We start from the raw sequence: 18,217 nt of genomic DNA on the forward strand, positions 1-18,217 counted from the left end.
GGGCTGGAGAACTATAACAGGGAAACTTACACAATGTGATAACGTCAGCAAGCCCTAGCCAGTCCAGCATGTGGCTGAATTCCCTGTGGGAACCAGGCCATTACAAAAAATCAGTAGTGCAAATGTGTGCAATTTACATTGTGCAAAGTGCTAACATTTGATCAGGCCAATACTATGCTATCCTAATAGGTAAGAACGTCTAGTCTTTCAGGAAAATCTAAGGGGTTAATTCAATTCCAAGTAATGTGAGCTATGTGCTGTTGGAATGCTTGTAAAGGCAGCACATCACACCCGCAACACCGCTCCTGTTCCCTCGCACCCTTGTAGGGTGCACAAAAAGATGAGCGATGCTGCTCTGCTGCAATTTTGGGGCGATGTGCGTAGCTGAACATCGCAACTGCACAGGGCTTAGATTTAAATCTGCACATAAGAGTATATAAATTAAAAGTACCCCACCCATTAAAAATTTCCAAACCGTGACTTCACTGAACAGTGGCAATATAGTTTAATTTAATTCATATAGACAGGAAGAGCTTCTAATTAGTGACATGAGTAACAAACTGGTATTTCTTCACGTGTCATGAAAAATACACCCTACAGCAAAAAATATATATGAAGATGTGAAAGAAACTCATTTGTTTATTTATATCAATAATAATAGACAGGAAATATTCGAAATAAGTACAGGAAGAAAATGTCAAAGTAATGGTTATAATGTGCTAATCATTACTTAGAGGCAAGAAATGGGAGGGAAGGCACCAAGCCTATTTACTAAGCCTTGGAGAGAGATAAAGTACCAACCAATAAGCTCTGTCATTATTTTTTTAAATTGTATGTTTATTAAAGATCCACACAGAACACAGCATCAAACAACAAAAATAAGTGCAAAACCACAGAATATGAAAGTAAAGGCGAACAGTAAAAGCATACATTGATATAAGTGAAACTGTGGGATCCAATTTGGGGGTAAACAGATAAAGAATTAGAAAATAGAATAGAGGGGAAAAATAGGGGAAAAGGGACAGTGTGGCTAGACCCGTCAAAGAAAAAGAGGGGTGGGTGGGCAAGAGAGAAAGAAGAGGGAAAAAAAGTGAATGAGGTACGAGCATTGAAGAAAGACAGGCAGGGGCCCAAGACCTTGTCAATGGGCTTAAAAGAGTGTTTAAGAATACTCATCATAAATTCCATGCGCTGGACTATCCAGACCCTATTAATGATTGATTGAAGGGTAGGGGGGGATGACTGCTTCCAGTCAGCTGCCAGGTGGCCACTGAGAGAATATCCCTGATTAATTTATTTTGATAAGTGGCAGTCGGGGCCAAGGTTAAAAGAAAAAATTTAGGATCTGGAGGGATCGAGAGTTGAAGAATCGAAGAAATCAACATCCTAATATCCGTCCAGGAACCAGTAAGCTTTGGACAGCCCCACCAGATGTGGAAAAAAGTTCTCTCCAACATGCAGCCATTCCAGCATCTATCGGATGCATTGGGGAGCATCTTTTTCAACCGGGAGGGGACCAAGTACCATCAATAGAGGATTTTGTATATGTTCTCTTTTATCCTCACGCAGATTGAGCTAGAGGCAGCCCTCTCTATAATCTCAGCCCAGTCATCAGGGTCAAGGGACTCGTCCAGGTCCCGTTCCCAGGCCAGTTCATGCGGGCCATGCCTCTATGGAGAAATGTTTATATGCCTTTATATCTACAATCTATTGTAAGTGTGTTGATGTATTAAATCTTTGTTTTTAAAGGATTACTGCACTATCTTCTGTTATTTTGTGTATTCCCCAAATTGAGTTTTTACAAGAGAGGGAAGAAATTTATATTTACAGATCTATATAAAGAGAAAGATAACAGCGGAAATTATCTGCACATCATACACAATCAAGTAGGAACTTCTCTATCCTCTGAGATACTTTTATGGTGATTATTTTGTTTGCCTATGTGTTTAAGCACTGAGGTGTTTTTTTTACTGGTTTAAAAATGTGGTGTTTTAGAAAATGTGGTAATCAGTGAGTGCCCATTATTTGTGAAACACCTTCTTTGTATCACTGTTATAGTACCTACAGTATTGTCTCAAATGAATTAGCAGGTACCTCATACAGGCTACAAATGGTGCCAAGATCAGCAAATTCGCAATCCATCATTATTACAAAAACAAATTAGTGCGACCCTTGAAAAATACTCTACTAAACTGATACTGTATCTAACAAACCAACCTGTACAAATTCCCATTTAGCACTAAGCTCACATATAATGTGTCACTGAGACAGCAGCATCATTTAAAGCTTCAATAATTTACGTTACCTGGAATGTAGTATAACGCAGATAAAACATAATCCATGGAAGATTCTGAGAATGTATTATTTGCAGAGGGAAGTTATGATGGTTGTTGGATAAAACATAAAGGGATGCAGTGCACCGAGAGGTGATTCAATTGTACATCATCATCAGCAGGATCCTCTATCTGTTGTTGCCTTGAGGCTGGCAAGCCCTGTGTTCTGAATAAGCTGCAGTCCACTTCAGAATAAAAGCCTAGTGCAGTAACACGTGACCTCATTATCCTGTGTATTAAATGACAGGTCCTTCTGTATTAAAGTTTAAATAGTGGCTATCCAAATTACTGACAGGTTAATTTACTTCTGATTAAACTGGACCCTAGTTTGCATATTTATTTGTTTGTTAGAGAATGTAGACTGTAAGGTGGGTACACACCTGGCCGACCCTGCCGACTTATCTAATGAGTGGTAAGCTAAACACACTTACCAAACCTTCGGCCGACGTGTCATCACTGACATCACAACTGCGTCCCTGCAGCAAGTATATGGGCGGACAGCAGGTCGCCCGTACACGCAGCCAGACATGTCAAATTATCTGCAAGATTTATCTGCATCAGCTGTGCAGCAGGACAGATGCGATATGTCTGTGAACTACATCATTCACAGACATATAGTCTGTACACACCAGCTGATGCACTACAGATATATTACATGTTCAAAGGAACGGGCGATATATCTGTCAGTGTGTTACCAGCTAAAGCTTCAATGCATCAGAGGCTGATGTGAATTACATTCCTGGTACTTCACTGCATAAATGATAATAAATATTGCTATTGTACAGGACATAAATCAAGAGGAATAAAAACGATCAGGGGGATCCTCCTTGGAGTTGCAGTTAGTGGTGGGAGCTCACTTCCAGAACCAGATGCAATGGACCTGCTGATAAATCATACTCTAAGGACATCAGATAAATGTTCAAATTGTGTTTATCTCTCTCTCTCTCACACTGGAATAGGTGGTATTGAAGGCCGGGCTGGAACCAGAGGTGCTGGAAACCAGACTGGAACCGAAGGTGCTGGAGATTGAATTGGGACCAGTGATACTGGAGGCTTGACATGAACCGGTGTTGCTGGAGAATGGACTGAAACTGGTGTTGCTGGAGACCGGTATAGGACCGGTGATACAGGAGACTGGTGACGTTGGAATGTCGAATGCACAGTAGAGTCAGAGTACTGGGAACTATCCTGCTGAGCCACAAGATGCTGGTCAAGAACGACTTTGCACTGGCCACCAGCCAGCCCTCCAAGAAGCACTTTTATAGAGGATGCGGACTGCTGTTTGGGAGGCTGCTCTGAAGTTAACACTTGATTGGTGGTGCAGGGGTCACATGACCTCAATGAAGATGGCGACGCCAAGGAGACATAGATGGCAAGAACTGCATGGAGAAGGACGCCGAAACAGTCTGCAGCTTCACAGTGCAGTTGCCGGTGATCAGTGCTGGAATGACGTGCAGCAGCCGGGCGACAGCGGACTCCATGATACCCCCGCAGAAATCGTGAGAGGCACATGAGAGGTAAGTGTCAGACAGGAAGACGTGACAGGTACTGTTTAAAATACAAGCATAGACTGCAGAACAATAACTGTTTTGTACAAGAAATGCAAATAGGTACATGCTGGTATTAAGTAAGAATGGGGTCATTCCAGGTGATTCACATTACATTTCATGTTAATTTTTAGAAGTTTATATGCACCATACACAAAAATGAAGCTGAAATTCAACATTTAAAAAAATATAACAATAATATATGGGGTAGGTAGTTATAATTAACTTAGAACCAGAAAAAAATTACACTCTTAGTAGTTAAATGTTATTATTATTATCCTTTATTTATATGACGCCACAAGTGTTCCACAGTGCCTTAAAAAGTACATAAACAAATAATTTCACTAATGACTTACAGTACAATACAATATAGGACAATATACATTACTACGTTAGTGACCATAACACCTAGATATGCAACAGAGCGTAAGAAACCAAGTGTTAGGTGCTCTAGTGGGGGCCAAGAAGTAGATGAAAGTAAGGAGAAGCACAAGAGGGTAGAGATACCTACTCATAAGAGCTTACATTCTAAAGGGGAGGGGAAGACAAACAGGTGTGACACAGATGGGGAGGAAGGAGCATGTTGCAGCAAGTTAGGATGGAAGCTGGAAGGCTTTGATGAAGTAGTGGATCTTGAGAGCTCGTTTGAAGGATTATAAAGAGGTGGAGAGTCAGATGGGGAGAGAGAGAGAGTCCCAAAGGTGGGGAGCAGCACGGGCAAAATCTTGGTGGTCGGAGAAAGTAATCAGTTGGCAAGAGAGGCGGCGTGCATTTGTTGAACGAAGTGGGTGGACAGAAGAGTGAAGGGAGATGAGGTCAGAGATGTAAATGGGAGAGGAATGGGTAAGGGCTTTGTAAGCAAGTGTGAGAACCTTGAATTGGGTTCTAAAAGGGAAGGGCTTGTAGGAGAGGAAAGGCAGATGTAGAGCATTTGGAGAGGAAGAGATGGGAGTTGGGGAGGACAGATAGGAGGAGGTTACAGTAGTCCAATCTGGAGATGACCAGGGAGTGTATGAGTGTTTTAGTAGCATCCTGGATGAGAAAGGGTCTAACCTTGAAATAATTTTGAGATGGAAATGACAAGACTGTGAGAGGCTCTTTACATGTGGTTTGAAGAAGGGAGGAGCTCAGGATGACTCCAAGACAGCGCACTTTATGGTTACAGGAGTTAGTTGTGCCATCAATTGTTAAAGAAACAGTGGGAACTGAAGTTATGTTGGAGGGTGGGGAAAATTATTAGCTTAGTCTTAGACATATTAAGTTTAAGAAATCGCTGGGACATCCAGGAAGAGATAGCAGAGAGACAGTTGGAGATACGAGATTGAGAGAGGGGGAGAGGTCAGGGGAGGAAAGCTAGATCTGAGTAGCATAGAGATGATAATGGAGGTCAAAAGAGCTGATGACTTCACTTAGAGAGGATATATAGAGAGAGAATAGTAGAGGTCCAAGAACAGAACCTTGGGGAGCACCTACTGTAAGAGGCTGTGGTGGGGAAGAGGCATTATGAGATGAGACAGAGAAGGACCGGTCAGAGAGGTAGGAGAACAGCCAGGAGAGGGCAATGTCACATAGACCAAGGGAGTGAGGGATTTGCAACAGGAGAGGGTGGTCCACAGTGTCAGAGGCAGCAGAGAGGTCAAGGAGAATGAGCAGAGTACTGGCCCTTGGATTTAGCAGCAAGGAGGTCATTGCTGACTGTTGTGATGGCAGTTTCAGTGGAGTGAAGAGAACGGACGCCAGACTGAAAAGGGTCAAGGAGGGTGTGAGAGGATAGAAAGATAGTAAGTCGGTTGTAGACAATATGCTTTAGGTGCTTGGAGGCAAAAGGGAGGAGAGAGATGGGACGTTAGTTGGAAATCTGTTAGGATCAAGGGTAGGTTTTTTAAGACTGAGGGAGACAAGGGCATGTTTGAATGCAGAAGGGACAGTGCCAGATGAGAGGGAGATTGAGGTGGTGGGCAAGAAGGGGAACAGGCACAAAGAGAGAGGTAGAAGAGGAGACGTGAAGGGATAGAGTCAAGGGAGGAGGTGGAAGGGGGAGGACCGGATGAGGGCCATGAATTCCTCTCTAGATAAAGGGGAGAAGGATGTCAGAGTCTGTAAAATGGATGGGGATTGGTGATCCAGGAAAGGAGGTGTAGAGCTGGGGGACTAGTGGGATATGATGTCCTGACATATGGAATCAATTTTAGTTGTAAAGTAGGTAGCAAAGTCAAGGGCAGTCAGTGAGGAGGGGAGGAGGTGGACAGAGGAGGGGGTTGAAGGTGGTGAAGAGACGCTGGGGATTTCAGGACTGGGAGGAGATGAGGTTCTTGAAATAGGACTGTTTAGAGAGGGAAAGGGCAGCATAAATTTGAAGTCAACAAAATCTGCCTTAGAGCATGATCTTTTCCACTGTCGCTTGCTGGTTTGTGAACACTTTTGCATATATCTGGTGTATTTGGAATGCCAGGGTTGAGGTGTGGATCTGCGAGGGTGAGTAGTGATTGCTGGAGCAACAGAGTCCAGAGCAGAAGTAAGGGAAGCATTGTATAATGAAGCAGTTTGTTCAGGGCAGGATAGAGGATAGGGGAGAGAAGTTAGACAAGCAGGGAAGGAAAAGAAACAGCGTTGATAGCCTCAATGTTATGCTTAGTGATGGTGGCCTTAGGAGGTAGAGGAGAGGAAGGAGAGAGGGATAGGTTAAAAGAGAGAAAGTGATATCAGAGAGGGGGAATGGGGAGTTGGAATAATCAGAAATATTACAATGATGAGTGAAGACTAGATCAAGTGAATGCCCACTCACATGGGAGGGTGAGGAGGTCCATCAGGAGAGACCAAATAAAGATGTGAGGGTAAGGATTTGGAGGCAGAGGATTCTGTGGGGATATCAATTGGAATATTGAAGTCACCTAGGATAATGGTGGGAAGGTCAGAGGAGAGAAAGTGAGGGAGCCAGGAAGCAAAGTTGTCAAGGAACTTAGAGGGAGGGCCAGGGGGATGGTAAATGACAGTTACTCGCAGGTGAACTGGTTGGAAGAGGCATATAGCATGAACCTCAAATGTAGAGAATGTAAGGGATGGTTCAGAGGGTTAGGAGTAAGCTGGGGATAGAAGGACCCCCACAAAATCACCATGGCAACCCCCAGGTTGGGGGATGTGAGAAAAAGGTGAGGCTCCCAGAAGAGAGAGCTACAGAGGAAGCTATAGAGGGTGAAATCCAGGTTTCAGTAATGGCTAGGAGATGCAAGATTTTGGAAATGAAAAGGTCATGTGTAGGAACCAGTTTATTACAGACTGATCTGGCATTCCAGAGGGCACAAGATGGAGGGACAGTGTTTATGGGAGAGATGTGGATAAGATTATTAGGGTTGCTGTAACGAGAAGCTGAGATTAATTTTGGTGACCGAGATGAATGTAGTGGAGAGATTGTGTGGGCACCAGTGCTGGGAAGGGAGCCTGTAGGTGGTGGAGAGGGAGTTTAATTAAATGTGGATAGGGTGGGGTGGCATGGAGAAGAGGCTTGGAGGAGGGATTAGCAGTGGGGTAGTAGGACCAAGGTGGGGCAGAAGAGAACAAAAGTGAAGTAATGGGAGAGGAAAGGGAGAAATGCAGACAGAACAGGGGAGATGATGGAAGGAGGATGTGGAGGAGACACGGGGAAATGATAAAGGTGGAAGGGGGCAAAGCAGAGGATTAGGTAGACATTGACTGGAGGGGGAAGTGGAAGAAAACATGGTCATGGTGTGGCTGGGTTGAGTTTGGAGACGAAATTTAGATGAAAGAATAAAGTATTAATGTGAGAGAAAGTGCAGGAGGCTGGCAGAGAAACAAGAAAAAGTACAGTGGAAGAAAATGTGTCTGTGCAATAACAAAAGTTTATAATTGAGTGGAGGAAAAGTGGAGATTTAATGGGGAAAAAAATGGAATACTAAAGTAAACTGTATTAGAAGACAGATGACAGGCTTGGCAAAGAACTAATCTAGAAAGACAATATTTCTAAGAGATAAACTGAAATTGGCACAGATACATTATGCTTTGAGGTATTTGTGAAACCAGAAAGCCAGTGCAAATATTAGCAAGTAAAGTGTTAAGTTCTTACAGTGAGAATAGTCCAGTGATGAATGTAGTGAAGAGATTGTGAATTTACATTTCTTGTTTAAACTTTAAACTTTGTTCAAATATTCTGGTTTTTGGATGCTTTGAAGTTAAAGTGTCCTCTTTCTGTTTGACTTCAGTTTAAAGCCAAAATTTGGTTAGAAATGTAAAGTGCACTTATAAATATTATGCACCAGCAGCCAAAGGCCCACAGCCTATCAATGCAACTTAAATAGTGAATGTGCAGATAGTTTAGATTGAGATATTCTGCAGCAATGATGGAATTTAGATTGATTTACCTAATAATGAGTAGATTATTGCAAACATCAGAATAAACTTGCAGCAACGGATGGTTTTGATTTACCTAATAATCAGTAGATTATTGCAAACATCAGAATAAACTTGCAGCAATGCTTGGTTTTGATGTTATTGTTTATATGTGTGACTCATGTTACAACAGAATAGACATAGTAAATATAATTTATTTAACAACAAATATATGAAAGAGGGCGCTATTATTATTTTAGTCTTTAGGTAATATTTGATCTCAAGTAGATTATCTTTTTTCAATCCAATGTGATGGGAAAGACAAAGGGCCTGATTCAGAGCTGAACGCTCTGACCAGAGCGCTCGCTCTGAATCAGGGCCCTCCTCCATGAAAATGGAGCGGCCTCCTGGCCGCTCGTATAGCTGTGGGTGACCACCCACAGCATATGCGAGCGGCCAAAAAGATCGTCGCGATGGTCAAGACCATCGCGACCATCGGGCTTGCAACGGAGACCCTGCGGTAGGGTTTCCCTGCCACAAGCCCTGGAGTGATTTTGGCTCTATCAGAGCCAAAATCACTCCCACTGACATCACTAGTGATGTCAGTGGGGCCGGCTTCAGACGGTAGGCGTTCCCATGGGAACACCTCCGTCTGGCAGGCACGCCCACCAAAGGGGACGTGCTGTCAATCAACATCGACAGCACGCCCCCTTTGGTGCGAGACCAGGAGCGATGGAAAGCCCGTCGCTCCCCAGGTCTCGCGCATGCGCACGACGGAGCTCCCTCCGTCATGTGCATGTGCAGTGGGGAACATCGACCCGCTTGCGAGCGTCCTGACGCTCACGAGCGGGTCTGAATGACCCCCAAAGTCTTGTGGAGAATCCAGTGAAGACAGACAGATCACGTAGTTTATCTTCAAGCTATATGTTCCTCATTAGATTCTATAGTTTGAAAGAGTAAATGTTCAAATGGAGACTTGTTCTCAAAATGCTTAGAAGTAAACAAAGCTTTTTTTATCCAGCGCGTTCCTCCTTTTGGAGTATTATCCTTCTCTAGAGAAATAAACCCTCACACCAAGGGAAGACACCCAAAGAATAATAAATAAAAATTCTGATGCGCATATATATATTTATTTAAGATAACAAGCTTTAAGACACTTGACAGTAAAAAACATGCAGCAAGGCTTAACACAATTCAGATTGGGGGTATAGTGAGAAAAATTCTCCCACCTTAGAATTCTATACTCCACATCTGTGGGACCCCAAACAGGTGTGCCCAATCTTTACCCAACGCGTTTCGTCCTATACCGACTTCTTCAGGGGTAACAATGTACTACATCATAACAATAAAACAAGGATGTCAAAATAGCAGTGCGAGTGGGTTAACTTTGTACAGATATATAGCTGATACTGGAAACAAGTTTAGTTTTCATTTAAATCATTTTTCTCAAACAGATCATTCTTATGGATTACAAAATATATCTGTGATTTCTATATATTCGATAGATGAAACTTTTTTTTTTATATAAAAAAGTACATACCATAATGTAGTAGTATCGCCATATGAACTTAATTGTGAGTTTATCAAAAATGGCGCTTGGGCGGCCATTCGCAAAATGGCGTCTTGCGATCTCATTTCCAAGATGGCGTCTTGCGGCCATTCGCAAGATGGCGTTGCTGCGATTCAATTTTAAACTGATCTTGTCTCAGCCAATTATCCAGCTTCGACAGTCCACCCTTTGATAGCGAACAAAATGCTATCGCAATCTGCTTTTAGAATTTAATTTAGGCTTACATTTATATATTATTTAGTGTTATTATGGGATGGCACAAGGTGGTTCTTAATCAATCAATAACGTGTCTCTGAGTGGGGACATAAAACTACTCTTCCCTCTCCTTTAAACCACACATTCAGAACCTCTCACAGTCCTGTCGTTTCCATATCAAGAATATTTCCAAGATCAGACCCTTTCTCACCCAGGATGCTACCAAAACCCTTGTACATTCACTGGTCATGTCCAGACTGGACTACTGTAACCTTCTCCTAGCTGGCCTCCCCAAATCCCATCTCTCTCCTCTCCAGTCTGTGCTCAATGCTGCTGCTCGGCTCATCTTCCTCTCCAAACGCTCTACATCTGCCTCCCCTCTTTTGCAAGCCCTCCACTGGCTCCCATTCCCTTACAAAACCCTCACCCATTCCTCTCCCATTTACATCTCTGATCTCATCTCCCTTCACTCTTCTGTCCGCTCTCTTCGTTCACTTAATACACGCCGCCTTTCATGCCAGTTGATTACTTCCTCCCACTCCCGCCTCCAAGACTTTGCTCGTGCTGCTCACCTTTGGAACTCCCTCCCTCTCCCTATCAGACTCTGCACCTCTCTACCATCTTTCAAACGAGCTCTTAAGACCCACTAACTTCATTAAAGCCTTCCAGCTCTCATCCTAACTTGCTGCTACATCTTCCTTTCTCCCGGCCCACCCCATTCTGTCACTCCTGTTTGTCTTCCCCTCCCTTAAAGAATGTAAGCTCTTTCGAGCAGGGCCCTCTACCCTCTTGTGCTTCTCCCTACTGTAATTTAATTTATCTCTTACTAGCCACTAGGGCAACTAACACTTGGCTACTTATGCAGGCGTTAATGTCACTAATATAGCAATGTTTATCCATGTCCTGTATTGTATTGTATTGTAAGTCAATGGTTACTTTTTAGTCTATGTACTTTGTAAGGCGCTGCGGAACACTTGTGGCGCCATATAAATAAATGATAATAATAATAATATAAAGTTCTTTTGTTAAATATACTTTAAGTATATTTATGTTACATAACTCTATATTGATGTTTAGTCTTATTTTAATCAGCATTTCATTTGTATTGTATTATAGGTAAACAATGCATTTCTGTTGTAAACATAAATGTAATATTATTGGTATGTTTTAGATCCCTTTTATTTGCAGTTAAGCAATGTAATGTGCTTCCCCTGAAACTCACACATTTCCCCCTCTCCCATGATACTGTAAGACAAAGGAATTCCAGAATGGGATAGTCTTCGGCGGGGCCCTCTGGCTAATGAAGATCCGGCTGCACACACAAAGAAGAAGGAACTGATCTATCCAACGTCGAGTATATACAGATCCCTGCCTGTACCCAATGATTTCATTTCCTAAGGACTATTTGAATGTGAACTTATAAATTGTACTGCAGTGACCGTTGGAAGTCAGTGCATTCAATATTGAAGCCTTGTGCTGTGCCAACCGCGCATGCGCAGTGTAAGGGGCGATATTCTTTGTATTTCTTTATGCAAATACATTTTTGAGACTTTGGAACTCCAAGAAGCTGAGCGGACTTCACAATTATTTAACTCGATAATTTCATGTCCTGTAACAAATGTTTAGTCTTCTACATTTCTAAGTCACCCTGAATTATAAAGTTAAGTTCTGTCGTAGCTAAAATCAACCCTTACCATCCTTGCTGGTACTTCAGCTCGTATACACGTAAATATACCTTTCTGTTTATTACACTGTTGTATTTGACATATGTTGATTTGGGATGAATTGGGAAGCTCCTCTTTCCTTCCTGGTTAATATTGAATACTTTGTTCTAAGTTTTCTATATGATGTTTCATATATACGGAAGTTCTGTCACCACATTCATGTGTTGCCTGACAATTTGACTACAGTATCTCAGCTCATTCTATCTGTGTGTTTCCCTTATTTTTTTTGTTTTATGTTATCACTCTTTCCTCTTGTGTGTCCCCTCCCTTTCCTCATCTCCACAGCTCAGAAACCACCACTAGAATATTTTTTGTACCTCAATTCTGGGTTTCTAGATATATATTGTGTATTTCCTATGATAATGTATAAGATATGACTGATATTACAGTTGGCTCATGGAATATCTGAGGAATAAATTATCCGACCAAAACACGAAAATTTTTATTGTACCTACAAAAATAAAGAGTAGATATTTTCCTGCAGGAGACACACCTTGTTCCCTCCGAATTTGTTAAACTTCAGAGAATGCAATGGTCTCTCATAGCAGCTGCCTCCTATAACTCGAAGGCTAGAGGTGTGGCAATCTTAGCAAAAAGATCCTTAAATATTGAAGTTAAATCACTGATGGCAGATCCTCATGGTCGATTTGTGATAGTAGTGGTATCTTTATTTGGTCGTTCCAATCTTTTGTGTAATGCATATGCCCCCAACATTTATTCTAAACCCTTTTTCCAAAAAATCATTGCAGATCTTACCCCTCACATGGATATTCCAATTGTTTTAGGTGCTGACCTCAATTTGGTTTCTTCCTTATTATTGGACAGGTCCAATACATCTACTAAAACAACACTTTACAAACTAGGTATCCCAACACTATCTCAGCGACTTCAAATAGTTGATGTTTGGAGTTCCTTACACCCCACAAAAAAATACTATACTTGCCTATCAGCAGTTCATAATGCACTATCCAGGATAGACTATATCTTAATTTCTCATTCTATATTTCCACAGGCATCTTCTGCAAATATTGCAGCAATAAGTATATCTGATCACGCACTCATAACTGTCACCCTGCGTCTGTACTCAGATAAAGGTACATATAAACAGTGGAGATTCCGCTCCCATCTTGCTCATTCTGTTAAATTTCGGAATAGATTAGAGGCTTGGCAAGAATATAAAAATAACAATGGTACTTATTTAGACACTGATCTGGCAGGCAGCAAAATCAGTCCTCAAAGGAGAAATAATCTCTTATATAGCTAACACTAATAAACTACATGCACAGTCTTACACTCAACTCTAAACCACTCTAACAGATGCATACCAAAATTTTAAAACCCTCCCAAATTCTATAATGAGACAAAACTATTTGTTAGCAAAAACTCACTTTGACGAACTTTTTCAAACAATGGGCGACCGATACTTATTCCCAATTAATTATCTTTTTCACAAATTCGGTAACAAAACAGGACGATTATTGACCAATCTCCTTAACGGTTCCAACCCACCAATGGTGGTACATCCACTTAAATGACCTAATAGCTCCCTTACAACTTCTAATGCCCAAATTGCAGATGTCATGTGTACATTTTATACATCCTTATACTCCTCCCCCCTAAGCCTCCTGAGATATCTGTAAACTCACCCACAGACCCACTGTGGAGCTCCTTGCCATATCCAACTGTTCCCCCAGACTTACTTTCAATACTGACAAATCCCACAACAATAGAAGAAGTTAACTTGGCAATTTGTAATCTCAAAACAAATAAAGCTCCCGGTCCAGATGGACTGAGCAGTGACTTATCAAATATTATCACCCAAAATTGTGGAAGTCCTAGTTCTGGTCTATAACACCATAATTTCCACTAAGACCCTTCCTCTATATTTTAATTCGGCTCTGCTCAAAGTTCTCCCAAAACCGGGTAAAGACTTAACCCTACCGAGCTCATATAGACCAATATCCTTACTCAACTTGGATTATAAATTATTGACGAACATTCTAGCCGATAGATTGAAAATAATTCTCCCTCATATTATTCATGAGGACCAGACTGTCTTCATATGGGGCCGCCACTCGGTGGTAAATGTGAGGCATGTATTGGCTCCAATCCACTCGGTGACGGTTGCTGGGGATCCTAGGACAGGCATGGTTTTCACTCGATGCAGAGAAAGCATTTGTTCTCATCTCTTGGCAACACTTATTCTCTTCCATGTCTGCCTTCGAATTTCCAAAGCAGTTCATCGAGATACTTAAAACTCTTTATTCGACTCCCCAAAGTCAAGTAGCCTGTAATGGTTTTCTTTCTTCTCCATTTATAATTCAAAAATGCACAAGACAGGGCTGTCCCCTTTCGCCCCTTCTCTTTGCAATAGTTCTAGAGCCCTTAGCAATAGCTCTTCGTGCATCTTCCGCTTTCCATGGTATACATATTGGCAATGTAGACCTCAAATTAGCGCTATTCGCGGACGATATGTTGCTATTCCTGACTAACCCAACATCCTCATTACCTGAATTGTTCAACTAATATCATCATTTGGCTTATTATCTGGCTATAAAATAAACTTAGATAAGTTAGGATTTATGTGGTTGGGAATGCAAACAGATACCCCTCGGTCATGCCCGGCAGTAAACATGTTCAAAAAAACTAAATCACATTTCAAATATTTGGGTATACAAATCCCCTCTGACCTATCTAGAATATATTCTTTAAATTTTAAAATAACTCTCAAGGTTATTTCCATGCTGGACAATTGGAAACTTCTCCCTCTATCTATAACGGGTCGCGCAGCGGTTATAAATAATATTATATTCCCTAAATTATTCTATTTCATGCAAATGATTCCTTTAAAACATCATAGATCAGACTTAAACACTCTCTCTAGTGCAACATCCTGGTTTTTATGTCAGGGCAAGAAACCAAAAATTGCATTATCTAAACTTACTTCCACTCGTAAATTAGGTGGAATAGGCATACCTGATTTTCATTCTTTTTCTGTCATTCTTCTATAGATACATTAACAATTGACTTAAGACAACGAGTGTATATACAGATTATAGTCTTGATTTAGCATTATTCTCACCCTACTCTCCTAGTGCCTTACTCCATGCAAAACACTCTGAAATTCCCCATTCTATTCTAAACAATATATTTTTTAAAGATGCATACCATTCATGGATAATTAATAATATAAACTAGGTAGATCACCATGTAACTCCCCTTTTATTCCCATATGGGGCAATTCCTCTTTTTCACCATCTCTATCAAATTCGAATTTCATACTGTGGCGTGACAAGGGTCTCCAATTGACCTCAAAGGTCTTTGACCCTGGAGGCACTATCCTCTAATTTTCGTCGCTACAAAATCAATATCAATTACCCAACACTCACTTCTATATGTACCTACAAGTTCATCATTATATAAACTCATTACCCCCAGTGGTACCTTCTTTGAATTCCCCAGACCCCTTACAAACCCTCTTCACCATCACATCACAAAGCCATATTAAAACTCGGTTTCTTTATCCCACCCTCATCACCACCTTACCAAATACAAGATGGGATAAATTTGGCAAATCCTAGAATAGGGACATTACTGCTATCACCAATATCTCAATCTTGACCAAATATTATGATCAGACTATGAGAATCTTACAGTCTGCATATATGCAAGAGGTACATGTACGTACCTTCCACAGAGCATATATCTCTCCTAGCCGACGCAAACATATGATACCAACAGAGTCAGGATCTTGCCCTAAATGTCATCATCATAATGCCACTTTCATGCATTGTTTTAGGGAATGCGGCAAAATTAAGAAATATTGGAATAAAATATTACTATACATTAGAGAATTATTCTCACTTTGCCTACCCCCAGATCCATTAGCTTGTATATGTGCTGTTTATAAACTGGGATCTAGGTCCTGATAAATGAAAGATAATCCCCTTATTAACAATATTAGTTACTATGGCTAAGAACTAGTAAGAATCAAATTTTACAACATTGGATATCTCCCTCAACACCTACTCTTTGTGTATTAAAACAGAAAATGCCACAAATGTATTTTGATAAGTGGGCTATCCTTCCCGACATGGAAAAAGGAGCCATACTCTTTCACAAGAAATGGGGTTTATTTATTATACGGCAGTTCAAACACAAGTCTTCAAGCTCTTCGAGAACACAGAATGGTACTTGCACCGACGTCTTTTAATGGATGAAAGCTAGAGATACTTTGTAAAACGGAATAATGGTATTCTGGTCACCCAAATAGAGAGAAAAAAAAAAAATGCAGCCACTGGTTCCTATCCCCCCCCCCTTCATCCTTTACCTTCCTAATGTGTATGCCTTCTATGTTTCTATCTTAATTTGTCTGTCAGTCCATTAGTATGTCTTCTATGATTTATACTATATATATATATATATATATATATATATATATATATATAAAAATATATATATATATATATGAAAAAAGTGGTTCAGTGAAGAACAACAGCTAGGCTCTTTTATTTATTGTGGGTGGTGGTGGAATATAGCCCCGGATTTTTGGAATATCCAATTGGTTTAGATTATGTTTTACTATGTCTATTTTTTTGAAAATTTCTATGGAATAGGATTGATATTAGATTCAGGATGTTTTTTAGACTCTGTGAGGGATTACAGATGGCAATGTGAAGTCCAACAATGAGGTTATCTAAAGTATTTTTGCGTATTAGGGATTATTAGGTCTTTTTACCATCGTTAGGGGAGGGGTATATTAAGCCCTTCCTGGTTCTAAACTCCACATCCTGAGGAAGGACAACAGGTCCGAAACGCGTAGATGGTGGAGTAAGGAGCAGGAATTGCATTACATTAGGCGGTATTGTGTCATCTTTTTGGAGTGTTCCCTTATGGTTTTTCTCCTCTATTTTCATCTTGTTGGAGGACTATCTCTGAGCATTCCCGGGTACACAGAGATGTGTTCATAAACCATATTGTGTATATTCCATTGCCACCTGCAGTTCCAATACTGCTTCATGTTCTTTTATATATATGTGATTTGGTCATTTGTTTTTTATGGTTCCGAATGGGAATAAAAAGGTTTTTTTTAGAAAAAGAAAGGAAATTTTTTGGTACCAGCTTTACATGAAAAGGAAATCCCAAAAAGAAACCTTTACATGCAAGAACCAAAGGGGGAAAAAAGGTGAGTGCCTGTCAATAGAGCCTAATTAGTCTGATCTATTTAAGGAGAAAGGAGGTGTTAAAGAATCCTTTTAGTGAATGGTATTTGAGTATACGTGGTGAGTTCTATCCATTATATGCAAAACAGAAAAAGATCCAAAATTTTGGAGTGAAGTATTGGCAGAGACATACCTCAAGACGGAGGTGGATGCCCCATAGATCCTTTCATACAGACTGCGCCAGTGATACTATCTTGTTGTTTTATTAAATTGTATATTGGGGTTTTTGGGTGAACCTGAGATAGGACACGGCAGCGGTCTATGGTCGCGAGTTACTATTTTTCTCTTTTTTTAAACATTGTAACAAAGCAATGAGGAAGGCAAGTCAGATGCTTGATTGCATAGGGAGAGGAATCAGTAGCAGAAAGAAAGAAGTGATAATACGACTGTATAGGTCATCGGTACGTCCTTATCTCAAATACTGTGTTCAGTTCTGGAGGCCATATCTCCAGAAGGATATTAATAGATTAGAGACTTTACAAAGAAGCGCAACTAAAATGGTGCAAGGTCTACACCACAAAACGTACCAGGAAAGACTAAAAGATCTTAATATGTATAGTTTGGAGCAGAGAAGGGAAAGGGGGGACATGATAGAAACGTTCAAATATGTAAAGGGTTTTAACAAGGTAAAGGAAGGAGACATTCTTCAAAGAAAGAGAAGTATTAGGACAAGATGACATGTTCTGAAACTGGAGGGTGGTAGGTTCAGGGGAAATTTGATGAAAAGGGTAGTGGACAAGTGGAATAGCCTCCCATCAGAGGTGGTAGAGGCTAAGACAGTAGAACAATTTAAACATGCATGGGATAAACATAAGGATATCCTTCAGAAGAAGTAAGGATCAATAAGGGTTGAGGTAATAATTTGTTTAAAAATGGGGCAGACTAGATGGGCCAACTGGTTCTTATCTGCCGTCAAATTCTATGTTTCTATGTTACTACTCTGAGCAGTAAGTCCAGGCGGCCGCCTAAGTACCGGTGAGCTATTCAACTCTAAGGGAACAACCGGCGGTTGTTAGTGGCGGAAGACCTCCCAGCATGAGTTCTAGAAGGCTTACTAGGAGTGGTCACTGAAGATCGTAACATTTGGGGGTTGTCAATTTTGTATATTTACTGTATTCAATGGGCAAAAGGAGAGCCATGGAAGTGGCAAATGGAGAGACATGGAGGGGGCAAAGGCAGAGCCATGGATGGGGCAAAGGCAGAGCCATGGATGGGGCAAAGGCAGAGCCATGGATGGGGCAAAGGCAAAGCCATGGATGGGGCAAAGGCAGAGCCATGGATG

The sequence above is a fragment of the Taudactylus pleione genome, unplaced genomic scaffold (genome assembly GCF_031769625.1).
Source record: "Taudactylus pleione unplaced genomic scaffold, aTauple2 ptg000457l, whole genome shotgun sequence".
In the NCBI taxonomy this organism is placed as follows: domain Eukaryota; kingdom Metazoa; phylum Chordata; class Amphibia; order Anura; family Myobatrachidae; genus Taudactylus; species Taudactylus pleione.